The sequence below is a fragment of the Candoia aspera genome, chromosome 8 (genome assembly GCF_035149785.1).
Source record: "Candoia aspera isolate rCanAsp1 chromosome 8, rCanAsp1.hap2, whole genome shotgun sequence".
NCBI classification, from domain to species: Eukaryota; Metazoa; Chordata; class Lepidosauria; order Squamata; family Boidae; genus Candoia; species Candoia aspera.
The window spans coordinates 39,514,673-39,537,574 of NC_086160.1; the positions used below are offsets into that span (position 1 = coordinate 39,514,673).

General features: G+C 40.2%; 1 protein-coding gene across 1 annotated transcript in view; it reads left to right on the forward strand.

The window, feature by feature from the left end:
- Positions 1-22,902, forward strand: part of ZNF827 (zinc finger protein 827) — a 158,204-nt gene that overhangs the window by 62,153 nt on the left and 73,149 nt on the right. The window lies entirely within an intron of this gene.

Below are 22,902 nucleotides of genomic sequence, written 5' to 3' on the forward strand. Positions count from 1 at the left end.
AACCCTTTAGAAAAAGAAGAGGTGAGCCAGCTGGGCATAGAGGATTCTGCAGAATGCCTGGCCATGTTTGATTCAACTAAGTGAAAAGAGATGGAGGGAGCAGCAGCACAGCACGTTTCTGTGTCATATGGAAAAACCAAGAAGGACAAAAAGCATGAGAAATGCACATGCTGCTGTTTACCCACTTAGTCTTCACATTCTTGTTCACCCACTCCCTGAAACGGTTTAACCTAGCTAAGCTATTGGTTGAGATATCTGCTTGCTTGCCCACATAGTGTGCCTGTTTACCATCCACCTGTGTTGTAAGAGGTAGAGGTAGTGTAGGTAATGATGTCAGTTTTTAGGATTTAGCTTGTTTTTCAGGGTGTGAGCTAAATCACCAAGTGGGATAGTGAGTTCCTCAAGTGCACAGCCATGTAAATCTGTGCATACAGCAAGGCACCATGTAAATGGCAGCAGGTAATTTTACAAGGCATATTTTGAACTTTTAATAGCATGATGTAATACAACTCTGTTTGTTCTATATATTTTATTTTTGTTGGCTGTTGCTCAAGGGAGTAACATGATGTATGTGATTTCCATTTTTTATCTGTATTATAGCCCACTGAAGTAGGTGACGATGAGAGTTAGTGAGTGACCCAAGGTCATTAATGAGGAAAATAGTGGTTGTATTTTGTGCATATGTGTGTGGTTGTGTGTGTGTGCACAAGAGAGATCCGTTTGGCAACTCAGGGATAACATGTTTTTCTTTTGAAATATCTGCTCACCTTCTATGATAGGTCAGTATTCTGTGTTTCAATAAAATGTTTGGCAGTAACATCTTAGCCCTGAGTCTTTCACTCTTCCCATGGAGCAGCAGTCTAGTTTGCAGGGCAGTCAGCAAGGCTCACAGAGCTTGGTATATCAACATCTCACTAACTGCCATCTCCTTCTACGAAAAGGTAAGGCCATCCAAATGTATCATTACGTATATTGGGCTTCTTCCATATAACCTAGAATGCTATTTTTTTCTTAAGTAGAAAAGCTTACTTTAGTTTATTTTCCATATCATATTCCTAGAAATGCTGAAGAAGCTCTAACTGGACACACTTTTGTGTCCTATCTGTTTTGGAAACTAATATTTGCAATGGTGTAATGTTAAAAGGGATGGTCTAGAAACTAGAAGACTGAATTCTGGTCCTGCCTTAGGCCAACTAGGTGACTCTGGACCTATCACTCTCTCTTAGCAGACCATTTCTGAAAATGTTGCAAAGAAAACTGCATGGACGTGTCCATGTAGTGGCCAGTAGTCAAAATTGATATGAAGGATCTATCTATCTATTTACCTACCTGTCTGCCTACCTGCCTACAAAGGAAGTATCCAAAGTCAGAATGGTATACTGTACTACATTACTGCTGTATACTGTACTACTATGTATACTATTCTTACTTCAGTCTTCTCCTTTGCAGGTACCTTGGAATGAGAAATGTTCTGCCTTAAAAGCTTATGTAGTATTAAACTTGCACTACAAGTTCTTGGGAGTTCAGTTTTAGTTAGGGTTTTTTTTTTAATAATTAATCTGTACCAAGCTTCTAGATTTCATTTGATTATTTCTTTAAATGCTTTTAAAATCTCAACAGCTGTAACTTCAGGTGTCTTCTGTTTTCCAGGAAGTGTTTCCTTTCTCTTTTTATCTTTTTCCAATTGAACTGCAATTATTAGATCTTAACACTAGATTTGCTATTTCTTGAGTTATTGGTCAGTAGCATCTCAAATTCTAGTAGTCTCACAAAGCAGGTAAGGCTACTGTCACATTTTTAAGCATTTTTGATTGTGTCATTTTTTTCTTCCTGATGTATTTATTTGTTTGTTTACTTATTTATTTGCTTATTATACGATTATGCATGGACTTCATGGTCAAACAAAGAGGACAAGTTCAGCCTTCAGGCATTAAAAAATTGCCCATATTTGTGGTTGTTTCTTGAAAGATATTGTTATTCTTGCTGTAGGAAAATAAAAATCTAATACAGGAGCAGCATCCAAGTGCAAAGTATAGTGTAAAGTTGAAGAGGTTAAAGGTCTATAAATATGAAAAATGTTATTAAAAATGCTGGAAATTTAGGATAGAAAGATATACCATTTCTTATGCAATATTTTCATAGTATTTTTAAAATAGTATTTTTCCAACAGTCACGTGACTATGAAACTCCCAAGAACCATGGTTCAAAGTTGGTAATGTTAGTTGACTTCTGTCTATATAAATGAACTTAGTTGTGGGGAATGGTCTCACAGTAGCAAACACTGCTTTTTCTATTACTGGTATTGGTGAGTCGAAGAATATTCATTCTGTTTGAGAGTTTTTAAGGAGAGGAACACAAGTGATCTAACCTGTAATAAGTGTCTTTATTTTTTAAATCTCCCCAGGATTAATTAGGGGTTAATAACACGCAGTGAAGGAAACCATGATAATACAAAATGACAATATATGCACAACAGTGTCATTGTATGTATATCTCTGATGCAAGTACATAAATTACAGCATTTGTATGATGGCATTATCTTGTGCATATTGTCATTTGACCCTGTGTACAATGAATCCATGCATTAATTACTGAGATTGGTTTAATACTGTTCATTGCCTCAGTTATGTCTCACATATGGCATAGGTCTGATGTTGGCCCTCACTAATATGGGAGAACGCTCAAGCAAAACTTTGAAAAATACTTTCTGTCAAATGTGGAAAGGTCTGCCATTTATATGGAAATGCAGAATTGTCAGGTCTTCTGAACTCTGAATGCTATGTAATTCAGCAAAATGTGGAGGGCCAGAGTTGAGTTGTATTTTCACATCTTCAGAGCATACTACAAGCCTTATCTATTGCAATAAGTGCCACACAGCTAGTTAGTATTGTTATCATAAATATTGCAAATGGTGGACAGATTATTCAATGAATTTTATATGTGGAAGTGAGATTCAGAGTTCTTGAATTTATACCTTAGAACTTTAGCCACTGTGTTATTTCAGAAAGGCTCCACAATTGGTGGAACGGCTAAGTATGGATTCTGCTTGTTAAGATCTAGACCTATAACCCTAGGAGAATTATAGACAATTTTGGCATTGTTTGGTGCAATGGAGTTTTCCAAGAGCAGCAACATTATGACCACCACCCATTTCAGACAATTTACCAACATCAGAACACACACGGATTGGTGCAGGAAAAAAAAACTCCCCATTCTGTTGCTCAAATAACCTTTCATCAACAGAGTACTGACTGGAAACAATACATTTCTGTAATTTCAGACAGAAGTTTTTCCATAAGGCATAGTCCCTTTATGAAATCTTCAACCATGAAGTGCCAAGGAATCTGTCACTCAGTGTTGCACAAAAGCTTCTTGAGAAACTGGCAGTAATTTTTAATGTCATAAACTCATAATTCAGTCATCTCTAAAAATCAGACACTAAAAAGTGTACTTAATGATAATACATCTACCTGCACTTGAATTTCCCCCAATCTAATTATGAGCATGTAATGGAAAGAAGCGTCAGCTAATAATCCAGAGATTAATTAATGAACCAGACAGAACCCTTTTTTCCCATTTCAAGAGTATCTGGCACAGTGTAGTAGTAGAAAAGGAGTGATATAAAAATCTATATGGTCATTAATATTGCAGTTACTTTGCTGGTTTACCCCCTGAATTAAGGCCAGTTCACTTCACATCTTTTAGAGTAAATTTCTGTGTGTTCACATTTGCCCTTCCTGAGTGAAAAATTTCAAACTAATATTGTCAACTTTCTATATCTGAAAGGGATTTGAAATCTAATCGTAAAATATTATCAGTTGTGTTGATTTAAACATAAATTGTTTAAACATGGCCTGTTGATTGGAAGTAGTTCAAATCATTTTAAAGTTGATATTTTAATACTGTACAGGCTTGGGTATGACTGGGTGAGATAATCATTTGGAGAGAGAACATATAGATTCTACAAACAATAATAATAAAATTTTGGCCTTTCCTACTAAGAATGTAACTGGCAAAAATTTGCTGCTGAGATACTTGTCTCATGAATTACTATACTGAGTGGTATTATGATGAAATGGAGAAAATGTACAGTACTGATATGATAAGTTAAGAATATTGTTTTGAATATCCCAGGTGAGTAGGGAAGGGACACATTGAACAATTTTACTGTATTCACACAAAATAGGCCAAAAGTAAAATAAATCTGTGCATCTTTAGTTTTTATATGGGTGGAACCACTGCTTATCCTGATTAATCTTAGGTAAGCATGGAAGTAGGCAGCCTGAATCCCTCTAGCTGTTTGAGATTAAAACTCCCATCAGATTGGCTAGGCTGCCTGTGGATGATTAGAGCTCTCAGCACAAATTCCGGAGGTGTTAAAGCGAAAGGTAAAAACTTGGCTCAACCTCTGTTAACTGTGTGGCCACATCCTTGCAGTTTTCTTGGCAAATACAAGTGATTTCCCGCTGCCTTTTTTCAAACGTTTTCAACTTCGCAATCTAGCTACAGCCCTGATACTCTCCTGTCCGCGTGTGTGTTTATTTATTTATTTCTGGTATTTCTATGCCACTCTACTCCAAAACGGCTCTAATAGCATACAACAGAAAACACACGAAAGCAGGACAACTAAAAAGTAATGCAGTAGTGTTCATCAGCAGAGGTGGATCATAAAAGAAAAACAAATTCCCCCCCCCATCACTTCCAGAGACATGTTTTTGTCTCTTTTTGGAAAGTCAGTAGGAAGGAGGCAGTTCTTACATGTTCTTAGAAGTTCTAATCAATCCTGCCTCTGCTTAGCTTCTGACAGAGACAAGGTTAGCCAGGTGCTGTTACCTGCTGATGTACCTAACTCTCCCACTTAACGTTTAATACGTTTAATTTTGGTTGAGTTATAGCCAGTGTTTTTATGACTTAAGGAATGAGAATAATCTCTAGGTGAACAAAATACTTGTGTTATGAGTCAATGTATTTCAAAGAAAAATTGTGTTCCTTGAATTTGTTAAAAATGTGTATTTGAAGAACACAGAAAATTGTATTTTTTCAATGCTGCTAAAGATTTCTTTAAAATATTAAAGGCCAAATAAACCATATCTTATGGGGATGTTTTGTCTGTTTGCTTTTGGATTAATGCTTTCCTCTTTCTAAAAAATTCTTAGTCAATAGTTTCATGGAATTACTTTCTTCCTTATGCCTTTGTTATACTAATTTTGCTATTGTTTGCTAATACTGTTTTATCAATGTTTTTCTGTTCACTGTTTTTACTGTTTATATTGTGAATCACTAAGAGATAGTAAGTATTTCATGCTAAATAAGACAAGCATTCTTCAGGTTCATTTTGAAGCTACCACTTTTCTATGGGATGTACTGAAATTTAATATGGATATAAGAAGAGGGTAAATGAGCTTTACAGAATTTGGTAGCTGTTATTCCAGTAACTATTATATAAAATTTAGTACAGCTCTCAAAAAAACTCCTCTATAAATGTTGAAGTTTACAATACAAATAGTGCTTATTATTTACTGTGTCATTTTGTGCAGAACACAGTTTGGAAAAGCAGTTTCACATGGATATGAACTGTAGCAGTGAGTCACGATCAGTGCCAGGTGTTTATTAATGAACCAATAAAATAAAATCCGTGAATTACACTGAAGACATTTGTTGGAAATGTCTGTGCTAGTAGCAAACATTAGCTGCTCTTCAGAACTTCTGGAAGATGTGAGCTGTATCTAAGCCACCTGGCTTTTGTAAAAACAGGATTGTACTGCCATGCAGTGTATTAATTGAACGTACAAATATAGGCTGTCCCTTTCTTTAGGTTATGATAAGGTGAAACCTGTGATTGCTGTTATGTTAATTTTATTGTTCTGTAAATGTGACAAATGTGTATCTTCAGATCAGTTTGAATTCTTGGTAGCAAATTCATTTCTGGAAAGTGATACAAAGAAAATACATGCCTGTATTTATTTATTGCAATTCTATATTAGTAAGTAGTGTGAAAATATTAATAGTAGTGAATATGGAGCCTGATTTGGCTTCCATGGGTTAAATATATACACACATTTCCTTCACCACTCTCAGTATGTAAATAAAGCAGTCTTCTCATAAGCTGGTACTCACTTCTGGAGGTCATCAAGTTGGAGAAGGTTGCCATCAGGTCTCACCTGGTAAGAAGTTGTGCTTTCTGTCATATTAATCAGAAAAGGTTACAGGTAACTTCCCGTATTTGCTATTTTCAAAAATAACATAGTACCTTAAATCCTGTGTTCAATCCAATGTTCATTTATTTGGGAATAAATCCACTGCAACAGAGAGGCTTGCTTCTGACTAGATAAATAAAGGATTAGGCTGCCATTTGCTGAAAAATATTAATACAGTTGAATATTGTACTGTGCCCTAATTCCTGTAATGGCCACCATTTGTATCCAGTTAGGTAAAAGTTCCAGGATTTTTGCAGACAAGTACAAGTTGTTTCATGTGTCCATTTATTTTTACACAGAGGCTTAAACCTATCACTTTTGTTCATATCCTGTCAAATGAACCTTGCCTAGTATTTAGACAAGTCCATTTGATTTGCTAAAAATTTATGCTACCTGGGAGTTATTGAAAACAACTAGATTTCAAACAAGTTAAAAGGAAAATAAAATAGAGTTTTGACCAACTGCCGTTCTAACTGCAAGGGAATGTTCAACTGGTCGTTATTGTTTGTAATCTTTGAAGATTACAAAATACATTGTTCCCTGATGTCTACTTAAAGAAGGTGAAAAAGCTTTTCTGCTTCACTTGACAAAGATTGTTCAGAGGAGGATGCACTACTAGAGTAATCAAATAGAACTCCTTGTGAGATGAAAAACGCTTTTGCAGTTGCAGTGACCCTTGAGCTCCTTAAGGAGGAAACAATCTTGGGGCTTTCTGATGTCCTCGCTAATAATGATAAATGCTGAGAAACTCACAACAGAAAAAAATGCAAAATCCAGAGTCCCACAATGCCATAATTAGGATCAGTGAAAATGTACAACATAATGGGCAAGCTTTCAAGGTCTCTAGATCTCTTCATCAGGTAAAATGTTTAAAAAATGAAGAAGGAGATGCTGAATTCATATAGAAACCATAAAAGACTACATAATCTTTTCCTCATGTCTGCTTTGTTGCTTTTTCAACATTTATTATGACTAGATCTAGAAATTGCCTACAATTTTGTGGATTTTTATTGGACCTAATAATGGTGTTGATTCTGGAACCAGTTCAGCTTACTATAATTTACTAGAAAAGAAAATTATAAGAAATTAAAATAATTAGATAATATTATAATGATTTTACTATGAAGGATGTACCTGAGAAAAAGCTCTGGCAAAATTAAGAGAAAAGAAAAGTTAGAAAAAAGATATCCTTTCCCATAATGCATTTAAGATCAAAGAATAGCAGTGGTTTGGCAGGCGGTACAGCCTTTTCCCCTGATGTAGCTTTTAAAAAATACAGTACAATGTACCTTCCTTTTCATATGCATGTGACAGTCATACAAAGAATGACCTCTTTTCAGCCTTTTTCTTAACAAGCTCAGACAGACAATAAATAAATTTCTGATAATTTCCATTGGTGAGGTGGGGGAAGTCTATTAAAAATAGAAATGTAATAATACATTGGGCATGTAACAATAAAATGCTGGTTTGATTAGGTATCATATAATATTGCAACTGACATCAGGTGACAATTAGCATTGCTATATGGTGTATTCTCTTTTTCCTGTTGTTTACATAGATTTAATTACCCTGTTGGTAAGCTATATTACCAAAGATTATGCCAATGTGGGTGAGGGTGTGTGTACAGAAAGTTTGTTTCAGGCATTTAATTCAATGTAACAGATCTTTCCATTGCAATCATAAAAAACCAAATAATATGAGCACTGTGAAAGGTGAAAGGTCCCCTGTGCAAGTACCGAGTCATGTCTGACCCTTTGGGGGAACAGCACTTTCGCAACATTTTCTTGGCAGACTATAGCGGGGTGGTTTGCCATTGCCTTCCCCAGTCGTCACCTTCCCCAGCAAGCTGGGCACTCATTTTACCGACCTCGTAAGGATGGAAGGCTGAGTCAACCTGAGCCGGCTACCCGAGAGAGAATCCAGCTTCCACTGGGATCGAACTTGGGTCGTGTGGGAGAGTTTTCGGTTGCAATGCTGCTGCCTACCACTGTGAGCCACATGAGGCTTAACGATACCTAATGATACCTAATCACCCCCCTCCCATGTTGGATTTTGACCAGGTTTGAATAGCTGCTCAGCCACAAAGCTCACTGGATGGCCTTGGGCCACTCTCCAAGTCTCAGCCTAACCTTTTCAATATCCATTTTTTTTTTTAAGTTTTATTTCCTTAGATGAAGGTGGAACACAGATGCATTTTTAAAAATAATAGTTATGTTGAACATTTAGAACTCCTGATGCAGCTAAACTATAAAAAACGTTTTAACTGTCTAAGTACCAAAAATAAAGCTACTTAGTTATACTGCAGGCTGCAGGGAGAGATGGAAAGCAATGGATTCAACAGGCTGCATTGGCATAAGCCCTACTGAAACAAACGGACTTGGGTGGGGAAAGAGTATTTTATTTACATATTCTGTGTGCACATGGACTGTATGTAATTTTGGTATCCAACATGCAGAGGCAAAACCCTAACTTGCTACATTGATCATAGTCAACATTTTATGACCAGGTACATAAACCAGAAATGAATGTGCTCTTTTCTAATTGAGTGTCTTTCCTCAATCAGAAGTCTACATACAGTGTTTAAATCTTTGCTCTGATTTGTAATAAAACAGCAGTATTATAGAGTGCTGTTTCTCTACCAACACTAAGAAATATCTTCTCTATAGTAGAAGAGCTTCTTGAAGAGGTGACTCTGAACAGTTCTCTGATTTTGCCATGGTATTCTAAGTGCTACCAGAGGAGCACTAATTCTAAGTGACAATGCAACTTTTTTTTTTGGCTGGGAGCCAATCAAGAAGCTTATTATTACAACCTTTAGCTTATAACATACATGTATCAGATATATAAAATCAGGTTAATAGCCATTTTTTAAAAAAGTTAAAGTAACCATCTTTATTTAATGGCACTATGGAGGAGCCAATCTCTACAGGGCAGCTGTCGTCTTGGTTTCAATAAAAGTTCAATCTTGTGGGAATCTGGCTAGTATATTTTCCTTTTCAAAAGAGGTCCTAGTACATCTGGCAGCATAAACTGGGCAATCATGCAGATGCTGAAGGATGTCTTCTGATAGGGACAGACTTGCTGGATGCATGAGGTTTTGAATGATTGATTGACTCAGTGTCATGTTTCAGTGGAATATATTTCATTTGCTCTAATAGGAAAAGTTGGGATAGCCAGAAATCTGGAAGGGACTTTACCTTGTCCCAGTACTTAAAGGCTCATACTATAATATTTATTTTAATAAGTTAGATGCCAGTCTCTGCACAGAGGAAGGATAGGGGGGTATCTTTGGGGACTCCCAAAAATAGTTCTTATGAATTTATTTTGAAAAAATCAAGATAATATGATTGGGAGAGACTCCATAACTCAGCCCCACAAAGAAAAAAAGGGCTAGCTTCAGTTTGAGGAGATACAATGCTGGGAAAAATTGACTACCACCAGTAGCGTGCCACGATTTCAGGAGTCCATTTTGTTGTTGTTCAGTCTTAATTTGGGGAACATAATAGTGGGACAACCATCTGTCTGCTATTGTAAATAGGAGGCCAAGGTAGTGATATGAAGCTACTTGGTGTAATGGTATATTGGAATGATCTTGGGAGACAGGTGGAAGAGCCACAAACTAGACAACAGTCAGACAAGTGGCAGCTGAGCCCGCAGAAGGAATGTGGGCATGGCAAACATCTCAGAAGGGACCCTCCCTAGTTTCTTGGACTGTAAAGGCAAGGGGGGGGAGATGTACTTTCAGACTTGCAAGATTCTGTTAATGTAATCTTACAGTAAAGTTAGAACTAGTACTTCTGAGTGCTTCTTGTCTGGAATACCTCGCAAGGTGACACTTGGTCAATGAGGCAGGTACCCACTCTCCATTTATGTCTAGGAGAGTTCTGCACAAAGACCATAAGTTTTGTTTTTTTTTCATAATTAATGGTGAAAGAGGACAACCTGCATAAATCAACTTGTGTGCTGGAAACTAAGATAGGTAACAATGTAGGAAAGGAAGTTAGCTTCCTATCACTAACTTTAACCAGGAAATAGTTACCTCCCTTCAAGATTAACACAAGATCATTTATGGAAAGATTGAATAAAAACATGGCTAAGATACTGCCCTGTTTGATCCCCCTACTTCCAATGATGGGATCCATCAGATGATCTGTTGGGGAAAACCTAACTTGCATTTGGACATTCATGGGTAACTCATTATAAAGCCAGCACTCTACTATCAATGTTTAGAGCTTTCAGTTTGAGCCATAACTTGCTTCAGTCAATGGAGACAAAAGCTGAAATAAACACCACATACAGTTCCTTCTTTATGATGTTGTCATACTTATTTATCAAGTGAGTCAATATGAAGCAATAACTTATGGTAGAGAAACCAGTTTGAATCCCAGCTTGTTCCTCAACAAGAACCATTCTCAACCCAGTCTTCAGTTTGTGCAGGAGATGCTTGGCACAGAGCTTGGCTATGATGTCAGTGAGACTAATTGGCCTAAAATTAGCTGGTGAGTTTTGATCACCCTTCTTAAAGATTGGAATAACAGTGCTTAAATTATAGTCTTCTAGGAGATGGTCTGTGGTATTGATATAGTTAGAACTGTTGGCTAAACTAAGGTAACTTGTGGTTGGGTCCAGGCAATGGTTAATACATCCTTGAGGGAGGGGGTGTTTCCAGCTGTCTTCAAGGAGGCGCTGGTACACCCCTTCCTTAAGAAGCCATCCCTGGACCCTACTATACTGGGCAATTTTGGGAAAGGTGGTTGAGAAAGTGGTTGTGTTGCAGCTCCAGAGGATTCTGGAGGAACGGATTATCTGGACCCCTTTCAGTCAGGTTTCAGGCCAGGATATGGGACAAAGACTGCATTTGTCACACTTATGGATGATCTCTGGCGGGAGCAGAATGGAGGGAGTGCATCCATCCTGGCTCTTCTTGACCTCTCAGTGGCTTTCGATACCATCGACCATGGTATCCTTTTGTGTCGGCTCAGGGAGTTGGGGGTGGGTGGCATAGTCTTAGGCTAGTTCACCTCCTTCCTCCAGGGCCGGTCCCAATCAGTGGTGATAGGAGAGGAGAGATCCGCCCCTCGACCCCTTCTTTGCGGGGTACCACTCCTCTCCTATTCAACATCTACATGAAACCGCTGGGTGAAATCATCTGTCACCATGGGATGAGGTATCATCAATATGCTGATGATACTCTGTTATATATCTCTATCCTGGGTGAGGTAAGTGATGCAGTCACTGCCCTCCCTCAGTGTCTGGGGGCTGTGGGGGTCTGGATGGGGAACAACAGGCTTCAACTGAACCCTAGTAAGACTGAGTGGCTGTGTGTTGACGGCTCCTCTGTATCCAGGAAGTTATCATCTTTAGTTCTGGATGGGGTTGCACTGCCTTGTTCAGACCCGGTGCGTAACTTGGGGGTTCTTCTGGACTCACAACTCCTGCCCAAAGAGCAGGTGGCAGTCGTGGCCAGAAGGGCCTTTGTGCAACTCTGTGTTGTGCGCCAGTTACGCCCTTTCCTGGATCGAGAAGCCCTCCGAACAGTCACTCATGCCCTGGTCATCTCCCACATAAACTATTGTAATGCGTTCTACGTGAGGCTACACTTGAAGAGTATCTGGAAGCTTCAACTGGTCCAAAATGTGGCCACACGAGCAGTTATTGGTGCCCCAAGATTGGCACATGAGACATTACTCCTGCGCGAGCTGCACTGGGTACCAGTCTGCTTCCAGGTCCAATTCAAGGTGTTGGTTATGACCTTTAAAGCCCTACATGGCATGAGACCAGGTTACCTGAGGGACCGCCTCATCCCCCTAACATTGACCTGTCCCACCTGGTCATGCAGAGAGGGCATGCTACAAACCCCACTGGTAAGGGAATTCCACCTGGTGGTGTCCTGGCTTAAGCAAAGACCACGCTGAGATGAGGAGAATGTCTCTAGTGTTTATTAAACTGCTATAGTGTAATGGTTGCCTAATCCCAAATACTCAGTCTCACAAGCTCGGGCTTAAAGATAACTGATTTATTAAAGGAATAGTATGCAAATACAGAGAAAGTTGAGAATGAGCCAAAGTGCGCGAAATACAAACTAAATACCCTCGCTTCAAACCCAATCCCGCCCCTCACCCCACCATAGTAACCACCCCCTCCCAGGTGTTGGCAACCGTCACACATCGGCCTGGGAAAGCAACCTTGAATACATGTCATAACCCAAACATACATTCCTGCAGAACAGCAAGGAGATTACAGCCTGGCACGGCTGAAATTCCCCTCCCCGCAAATGACAGACACGGAACAGGAAAGTGACATGTGAAACGTTACGATGTATTCAAACCATTGGAACGATGAACATGACATGTAGGTAAAGGTAAAGGTTTCCCTTGACATTAAGTCCAGTCATGTCCGACTCTAGGGGGCTGTGCTCATCTCCATTTCAAAGCTGAAGAGCCGGCGTTTGTCCGTAGACACTTCCGTGGTCCTGTGGCCAGCATGACTAAACGGAATGCTGTTACCTGCCTGCCGAAGCGGTACCTATTCATCTACTCACATTCGCATATTTTCGAATTGCTAGGTTGGCAGGAGCTGGGACTAGCAACAGGAACTCACCCCGTCACACGGATTTGAACCGCCAACCTTCCGATCGGCAAGCTCAGCAGCTCAGTGGTTTAACCCGCAGCGCCACCGTGTCCCATTAAACTGCTATAGCAGACAGAAAATCTTACCAAACTGAAGGAGTGTGGGAAAACCCAGACAGATAAACCCCCAAACTCAAGGCGGGTCTGTTCTGGGTTTCTTTGAATGACAGTTCAAAGCCTTTAAACTACGCATGCGTTTTCCCCCCTGGATAGGGGCCCCCTCCTGCTCACCATCCATACTCATAACAGGCAGGATCCAGGAGGCAGGCCTTCTCTGCAGTGGCACCCGCCCTCTGGAACATTCTGCCCCTGAAGGTGAGACAGGCCTCTTCACTCCCGGTCTTCCGGAAGAACTTAAAAACCTGGTTCTGCTGCCTCGCTTGGGGTGGGAGGGGCACCAGTTCATCTTGGGGGTGGCTAGTATCATAGATCTCTCCCCAACAAATATCTTCACTGCTTGGATTTTATATCTTATATCTAAGATATTTTATCTTCATTTATTGGTCTATTTATACTGTAATTTATATGTTTTAATTCTGATTTTATTGTGAACTGCCCAGAGTCCCCTTTTGGGAGAGATGGGCAGTGATATAAATTTGAAGATTAAATAAATAAATAAATTCCACCATCCTGATTATCTCTAAGGAAGTCCCTAGGAAGCAGATCTTAACCTGAAGTTTTGTTGGAGGGCAAGGTCCTTATCAGTGACTTAACTTCTTTTTCTGTGACCAAAGTCCATGGTTCTCTGTCATCAAGGTCTAAATTTGGACTGCTATTAGTAGAGTCCTATAAGGTAATGTAAGGGTTGCAAAAATTGCTCCCACTTTGAATTAAAGACTCTTACATACAGAAGGGATTTATCTGCATCTGGGCCACTATTTACTAACTTCCAGAAAGTCAATGTGTCCTTAGAGTTTATAACGGACTCTAAATTATGCCACAGTAACTTCTGGAATGATTTCTTCTTTTTCAATAGGACTTTATAGCCTTGCTTGATTTTTATTAGCTCTGATATCATTTCGGATGAGTAATTTCTTTTGGCCTTTTGTGCACATCGTATGTTAGAGTGGGCAGTTTTGCAATCTGCATCAAAACAGGGATTGCTGACCTGAGTATGACTCAATTTGCTGCTTGGTTTCAAGCATCCTGCTACCTGGAGGTAAAGATTTAAGATGTCAGAAGAAAGAGGAACTGCCTATATAGAAATTGGTTATGGAGTGTTTTTAGTTTACACAAATGTAGAACAGAATGGATTTCCTCTGCAATTTTAACTGGCCGCTTAATTCTCCTATAACTAGTTAATTCAAGCTCTGTTAGATTTCATTGTGTTCTTGTAGTGTATTACTGTGGTTAAGGTTGAATCATTGGAATATCAGAGGTTGACAGTCATTGCAGGCCCTTTAAATATTCTCCAAGTTTAGAAAATTGTTAGGGTGGAACACACACATGGTCAGTTTTGCTTAGCCCATTCAGGGACAGAAAGGTGTAATTTCCTGAGTTGTTTCTAGGCAGGGACCTATTCAAAATTTCATAATTCTATTTATAAAGGAAATCTAAAAAATTATATGATGATGGATTAGTCATCCTTCAGTTCAAATGCAAATGATATTAGTTATTCTCTTGAACCAATATTTAGACAGTTTGCAAGCTTATTTTTGTCCCCACCCCATCCCCTGCCAATTCTTCCATTAAAGTCCTGTACTAAACTGATGGTAGAAGCTGGGAAGCTACTTTCCAGTTGCTTTCCAGTTCTACAGCTCCATCAAACTCATACCACTAGACAGGGGACATAGTTCTCATGGAAATAAACATTAATGATTATTAGAGAAAGCCTGCTCTTAGCCCAGAGCTTCACCACTAAAAGGTGAGGGGAAAAGTCTAATTTAATCTGCATGGATTCCAAATTCCATTTTCAAATTACTTGTATAAATAAGCCACTTTGTGGACATCCCATAGAGGTTATTTTGACTGCTGGAATAGACAAGACTTTTAAGTCACTGCAAATATATTAAGTCTATTTTTTACTCATGGATTCATGTTTCCTGTAGACTTACAATGCCATGGACATGTAATAGTTTATAAAACTCTGTATCCATAATCTGTGCTTTCTGACCAGAAATGTTTCATATGTTCCAAACAAGAATTAAATTCTTGTGGGAGGGCTGCACTGAATATCATCCTTTTCACCAAAGCAGAATTAATGGTTATAATTAATTATGTTAATGCTTGCTGCATTAATAGGCAAGTTTGAGATTTTTACCATTCAGGCACTGACTGTCTTCAAGGTTATGTTTATTGTGTTTATTATATATTGAGAAGAGTACTCTAAGCTACTGGATATCTGAGTATCTCTTGTTCTATGTCCAATCATTAAGTCAGAAGGGTATGGATATATCATGTCATCAGTTTGTAATCTGACCACATTTGTCTGACCTCACATGATAGTTGGCAATGAAATGGGGGTATTTTCACCCTATCACCCAGTTCATGCTCCTCTAGGTATCTAATGTTACCCAGTCTTGATCATATGAAGAATTTGACCCGTGGCCCATTGTTTTCACAAGATTTTATGACAGATGTGACAAAACTTTCATAATTTATTATTGAAGCCATTGCCCATACAGTTAAGGCCATGGCAGATCCCTAAAGGCAGATGATGCTAGGAGAGTTGCTACTCACTCCACTCCAGGAGCAGATGGTTTTAAATGAATTAAGTGATTGGTGCTTCTCAGTGTTAATGTCCTTATCCAATAGATAAGGATTGAAGAATCTAGTGATATATCTCTCTTTGAGCCAGCTATTAGATTCATGTACATATGAGGCAATTCTTGCAGAGGTGAAGGAAATAATTGCTCTGGCAATGGTATAATTATAGTAGAGGTATATTCCCTACTTACAAGAACCTGTAGTACTAGAAGATGAAGTTAGATCAGCACTCTGTTCATTACCAAGTCAGAAGACTATAGGAACTGATGGGATACCCAGAGAAATATGGCAAGCAACAAAAGAAGAATAAGTAAAGGTTCTAACAAAGCTATGCCAGCAAATCTGAAGAACCACACAGTGGCCAACAGATTAGAAGAGGTCAATCTACATTCCAATACCAGAAAAAGAAGACTTAATGGACTGTGCAAACTGTTGTACAATATTCTTTATTTCACATGCTAGCAAAATAATGCCTAGGATCATCCAATGCAGATTAAAGCCCTGCATGGAAAAAGAGATGCCAGATTTTCAGAGCTGGCTATTGAAAATGCCCAGGAACATGAGACATTATTTCTGATGCACGCTAGATAATTGAGAAAGCTAAAGAATACCCAAAATAAGTCAATATGTGCTTCCTTGATTATAGAAAGAATCTGTCAGACGATTTCCTGTTTAATCTTGGGATTCTGGGAGTTGCAATTGTATTTGAGTCAAAGTGTCCCTTAAGAACATTCCAGCAATTGGTCTCTCATTAGCTATGTCTTATTAAGTTCTACCCACCCTTCCAACTCAGCCTTTCTTAAGTTGTTTTATGCTAGTTTCCTTATTTTCTTTAGATTTTCCACTTTCCGATCTCCTGATCAGTTGGTACAACTTTTTAAAATTCATTTTACCATTTGTTCTAGGTTGTTTGGTGATCTTAGTATTCTTCTTTAACTAAATTCCTCTTTTTACTTATTGGTGAAGCATTTTGTTATTGGTGTTAAACTTAGTCTTTCTGACCTGCTTTAAGGTCTGTCTTGTGTAAATGAAGGTTTCTCTCCCCCTCCCCTCCTAGATGGCTTCTGAGTGTTACTCATTGTTAAGGCTGCTTCTGAGAGGGCTGCTTCTGTAACCTTTTGACTACATTCAATCAGATAAGCCCTAATAAAGAGAATTTCAGTGTTCCAGCTGTTGGCCAGCTTGTTAGTGTTGGCTTGTTGTCTTTGCAGTGTGTCATAAATTAGAAATAAGTTGAATTCTAGGAACTGCTGACTGGTGGGAAGGAGTAAATCATTCTCAAAAGAGTTGGTTCTGTTGCTATGGGTTTCCAGGATGTCATCAGATAGAGTCATGGGCATATTATCAGAGACATGACAAAACTGAGATGAGTTTAGTAGAGGTTCAGGATCAGGAGGTTCAGCCAACTCAGAGGCTACATTAGACCCCGGCATCTTTGGCTCTGGGGCATACAAGTGCTGGGGGCTCATTGTTCATTTTCTGGTATGTTAATCCTAAGTATCTCACTGTCTGAGACTAAAGCTAGGATAGTCATTTTGGGGAAAAGAAGTCTATATACGTGGCTCAGGCACTTACCGTGGGAGACCTGCAACCAAGGATTCCAAACTCCTTTACAGACAGTCCTAGCTTAATGATCATTTGTTCAGCAACCATTTGAACAGCACTGAATGAATGGTACTTATGACAGGTCATTGAAGTTATGGCCATTGCAATGCCCCTGCAGTCACATGATCAAAATTCAGGCACTTGACAGCTTGCCTGCATTTATAACCATAGCATGCACTTCAACTCGCCCCATCCACCTATATCCCCCCTTCTCTGCCCTTTTGGTCACCCTGCACTCTGCTACCCCTGCTGCCCCCAGCTGACCTTTGCCATCTTCTTCCTCCTACTGTTGACGAGGCGCACCTGGCCGAGTCAGCTGCTGGCACTTTGCGAGGCCTTCTTCTCGCAAAGGTCTCACAAAAGGCCAACAGCTTCCTTGGCCAAGCATGCCTTACCAGGAGCAGGAGGAAGAAGATGGCAAAGGTCAGCTGGGGGTGGCTGGGTGATGGAGTGCAGAGCATCCAAAAGGACAAAGATGGTGGGGAGATAGGCAGGTGAGGGGAGTTGAAGTGGAGGCAAGCGTGGCAGGGCAGGAGAAGTCCTTGCCTAACAACAGTGCGGTCCTTGCCTAATGACCACAACTGGGACTATGGAACTGCCATCGCTAAGAGGTGCCGTCACATGATGTTTCGCCTAATGATTGCTTCACTTAGCGATGGAAATTCCGGTCCCAGTTAGTGTCATCAAGTGAGGACTACCTGTATTGGTATCCAAATCTGGTAAAGACTATCTTAAGGCTCTTATTTATAGCTTCCTGCTTTGATTATACAAAGAAGAGAAGGATAATCATGCACTTACTTTCACTTGCTAAGACTTCTTTTCTTTATTAATTATTGCTGATGTGAAGCCTTGTTCAAGAGTTCTCCAATGCAGTTTAATCAGTGGAGTCATTAACAACTTTCCAAGACAATTTTTTGGTGTTTTGTCAGGGGAAAGGACTGGAATTTGGCAAGCCCAAGGCTAAAATCTAGCAAGGCTGAGGTAAGCTTAAATAAAACATAGTGCTTACCTAATAAAATGAGGCCATAGATCAGTGGTACAGAAAATCCCACATTCTATCCTTGTCATTGCCACCTAAAAGGATTTGGTGGTAGATAATAGAAAAAAGATTTTGTGAGAGATTCGGGAAAGACACTGAGATGCTGCAATGATCTGATTTGGTAGAAGGCAGGTTCTCATATTCCTGTTGTAATAGCCATGTAGATTCTCCTAAGAATTCCCCTGCCCTATCTAATATCTGCTTCAGTATGAAATGCACAAAATTCAGACAAAAATATCAGAAGGAAAGACTTAGACTGAACAATATGCAAAGCCTATCTAGTCTTGGTAGAATGCAGGAAATTTAGATGGAGATAATTAAATCAAAGTTTAGAAGTAGTAGTAGTAGTAGTTTAGAAGTAAAATAATTTCAAAGTGATTTATAGATAAAGTTGAATTTTATTGGAATGAGTATTCATTCATAAATGCAGGGGCAAAAAGAGTTTGAACTACACTCCTCAAAAAACCACTTAGATTTGAAGAATGTTGTGTTCCGTATTTGAATAATAGAAGAGAAGGGACAGCCCAGTCCTTCCAAACAAAAATCTACTCTTCTATAATTTGTTCCAAGGGTAAGTCATATCCTTGTTGCTATAATGAAAACAATTTAAATTCAGAAAATCCTGTTGTTTAATTTCAAATTACTTCTGAGATCTACCAAGACATCATGATCTACCTTTTGCCTATTCTAGTTCTAACATAATGAGTTTTTTCCCTGCAGAGGCTAGTAGTAGTAGTAGTAATAATTTATTTCAATCAAAAAATCAGCTCATATAGAAAAAATAGCTTATAAAAAAGTAGAACTAAAAATAGTCAAAAGAATAATTTTGAAAAAGACTATTGTAATAAACAATAACATAGACTTGTTCTAATAAGTATGATGTAGACTAAGCTTGTTCTAATAAGTTGGGGTGTAATACAATGGTGATGGATAGAAATTTCATGGCTTTCCTAATTATTCAGGACCTTGATCTGAGAACAATAGATAATTATCATCTGTTCTACTACTGTACATTTATTTATTACAAGGGCAATTACAATGTCAGAATGTGGAGTCCTGTAGAAAAGGCAGCATAGAAGTGTGTGAGCTAGAGACCTAGTTTGCTGAACTTCATATGAGCATATTCTTTCAGAAATGGGGGCATTATTATACCTTCTCCCCAACATTACTGAGGGTAGAACATTAAAGTGAGCAACAGCAAAAGCTTGGCTGTGGCTTAAGCAAATAAGATCAAATAGATTAATACTTTACTGAGGCAAGCAACTTTCTATTATTCCCTAACCCACAGAGTCTGGCAAAGGCTCACTGATCTTTTTGGAGGTCTATGTCTAGAACACTTCTTTTTTAAGTTTCAGCTTTCACCCTGTCCAGCCTTGGTGCTAGCAAAAATTGGCTCAAAAAGCCACACAGACCTACATCCTTCTGGTGCTGAGTCTTTGATGTTAAGTTGAAATCATTGTAAAGAATCACAGCAGCTCAAGAGTCCCTAATATTTATTTCTGTAGAAAATGTATATGGCTTCCTAACTCAGACAATGTGACTCTGGGTAGCATACAAGAAATAATTGAAGAAAAATGCTAGAGAAAAGTAACACATACTACTAAAACCAACCAAATCCATTAAATGGCAATTAGAACTAGAATATGCCATTTCTCACCAATTGGGAACTCTACTCATCCTGACTGATGGAAAGAGTCAGGTCTTAACTAGCTTTCCAAAAGCCTCCAGAGTTGGGATCAACCGTATATCAGGAGACAGATTGTTCCAAAATGCAGGAGCTGCCACCAAGAAAAAATGCTTCCTGGATACTAAGGAATTACTTTGTTTCAAAAAAGGGACCCAGAGTGTGGAACAGAGAGATACTCTTGGGAGCAGTGATCCCACAAAAAACGTGGTCTTATGCCATGAAGGGCTTTATAGGTGATAACCACCATCTTGAATTGCTTTGAGCTAATAATCAAGGCTGCAAGAGAGGTTATCCCAGATTCAAATCATGTAGAAACATTATGTCATGTCCCCCGTTGCAGTGCATACATGCATCACAACGGGGAACATGCCTTTCCGGAGAAGGGAAGGAAAGAGGAAGGAATTAGTGATAATCCTTTAAGCACTAAAAGACAAATACCAATAAAGGACAAAGGAACCATACCTTTGCCCTGACCCGAGAAACCAACATCCTATCTCCCTGACATCTCTGCATTACCCCGGGGGACACACCTGCACCGGTCACAGGAAGAGGACAGAGGTGATCAGCGCTAATCCCCCTGATTGCCCATCGAGACTCCGGAATCGCACCCTGATCGCCCATCAAAACTCCGGATCAGGACTTTGGGACAATGGGGGGTGGAGAAGGACCAGGTCCGCACCGCGGGTATTTACCGGCTACCTCGCACGCCGTGTGCTCATTCCCATCTTTCTCTGTGTATGCATTCTATTCTCAATAAACCGGAAATCCTTAGCCCTGGCTAGTGAGTCTGTGCTTTATTGGAATAAGGGCAACCATCACATAAAGACGGGAATCAAAAAAATTTTTTCCGCCAGCACCATTCCAGATTTCATCTGTGAGGGACCCAAGCTGGCAATGGAAAGACTCAACCCATGAAGAGGTGGCTACCAGAGGACCGGCGGCGGGTCACCCGACTCTACGGCACGAGCGATCGGTAAGAACCCTACTCCCAGACGGCACGAAGTCCAGGAGGGTTCGGGATCAAGCTCGGAGGAGGAGACCGGGAGGAGCAGGACACTCGAAGCCACCAGAGAGTCACAGGACGAGTGGGTCACCCTGGACGAGACAGCGGGATCCCTGCCCGGAACGCTTGGGGCATCTAAGAAGCCACGGGACCAGCTGTCCCCAACAATCGCAGGAGCTGAGGGAAGGCGCCGGAGCGGACGGACTGAGGAAGGCTCCCAAACAGCTGAGCGGCTAAGCATAGTGGAATCGAGGCTGGAGTCAATCGAACAGCTGCTCCTGAGATTGTCGGTCGAATGGGAATCCCGAGGAAGGGGTGAGCTGGAACCAGGTACCAGAAGCTCATCACCCCCCCCCCTCCCATCCCTGAGACGCGACAGCCAGGGCGAGGATGGAGATGGCAGGAGGCTGAGGCAGCGCCGGGCAGAGCTCACCTCGCAGAACCCGCCAGGAGGTCATCTTCCCCCCCTCCCACCCTGGAGACGCAACCGCTGGGAAGAGGCTGGAGCCGGCACGAGACAGAGGCAACGCCGCCAGGAGTCAGGCTGAGGGAATCCCCACACCGAGACTGGAGAACCCCAGCAGCCCGAGGCACGCCCAGACGACCAGATGTGGTTTGGAGCCCACCAGGAGCGGGAGTGAAAGACCTCGGGGTCAAATTCGATATGTCATGTCCCCCGTTGTGATGCATACATGCATCACAACGGGGAACATGCCTTTCCGGAGAAGGGAAGGAAAGAGGAAGGAATTAGTGGTAATCCTTTAAGCACTAAAAGACAAATACCAATAAAGGACAAAGGAACCATACCTTTGCCCTGACCCGAGAAACCATCATCCTATCTCCCTGACATCTCTGCATTACCCCGGGGGACACACCTGCGCTGGACACAGGAAGAGGACAGAGGTGATCAACACTAAACCCCCTGATCGCCCATCAAGACTCCGGAATCGCACCCTGATCGCCCATCAAGACTCTGGATCAGGACTTTGGGACAATGGGGGGTGGAGAAGGACCAGGTCCGCACTGCGGGTATTTACCGGCTACCTCGCACGCCATGTGCTCATTCCCGTCTTTCTCTGTGTATGCATTCTATTCTCAATAAACCGGAAATCCTTAGCCCTGGCTAGTGAGTCTGTGCTTTATTGGAATAAGGGCAACCATCACACATTAGAGATGAAGCAAGGGACTTGAATAAAACTCTTTAAACTTTGGATTGGATGGTTTCTATTAGATTTCATTTTTTATAGGCACATACCTGGAAACCATGTATCTGGAAGACTGTTTTTGCTTTAAGGATCCTAATAGCTGCTGGTATTTAACAACCATCTGATGAATAAATAGAAGCTGCTGTATTACAATCTGTTGATAAAAGTTGTTTTTTCTTCTGGTTAATTTACAATGAACTGGGTTGGAAGATGAGTCTTCCAGGACTCCAATGAACAGGAGTCAGTTAAGTATAGTGAGATACAACAATGATTAACACATACATACATACATACATACATACATACACCAATATTATACCACTTGACAAAGAGACCTTTTTCTAAGGATCTGAGAGATTTATTTAACAGAAGTATCCTGAAAGATAGGAGTCAATGGAAAATGTTCAGACTCATACAGAGGTAACATTAATCACAATTTCGTTGTTTATTCGTTCAGTCACTTCCGACTCTTTGTGACTTCATGGACCAGCCCACGCCAGAGCTTCCTGTCGGTCATCAACACCCCTAGCTCCCCCAGGGACGAGTCCATCACCTCTAGAATATCATCTATCCATCTTGCCCTTGGTCAGCCCCTCTTCCTTTTGCCTTCCACTCTCCCTAGCATCAGCATCTTCTCCAGGGTGTCCTGTCTTCTCATTATGTGGCCAAAGTATTTCAGTATTTTAATCACAATGCAATGCACTTAAAGGCTTATTAACCTATCTTCAAACAGCTTAGAGACTGCATCAAATATTTCAAACGACCTTCTGTCTTTTTATGCATATGTATCTAATGAAAAAGATGTTAATTTGAAGATGAGATCATCTGAAA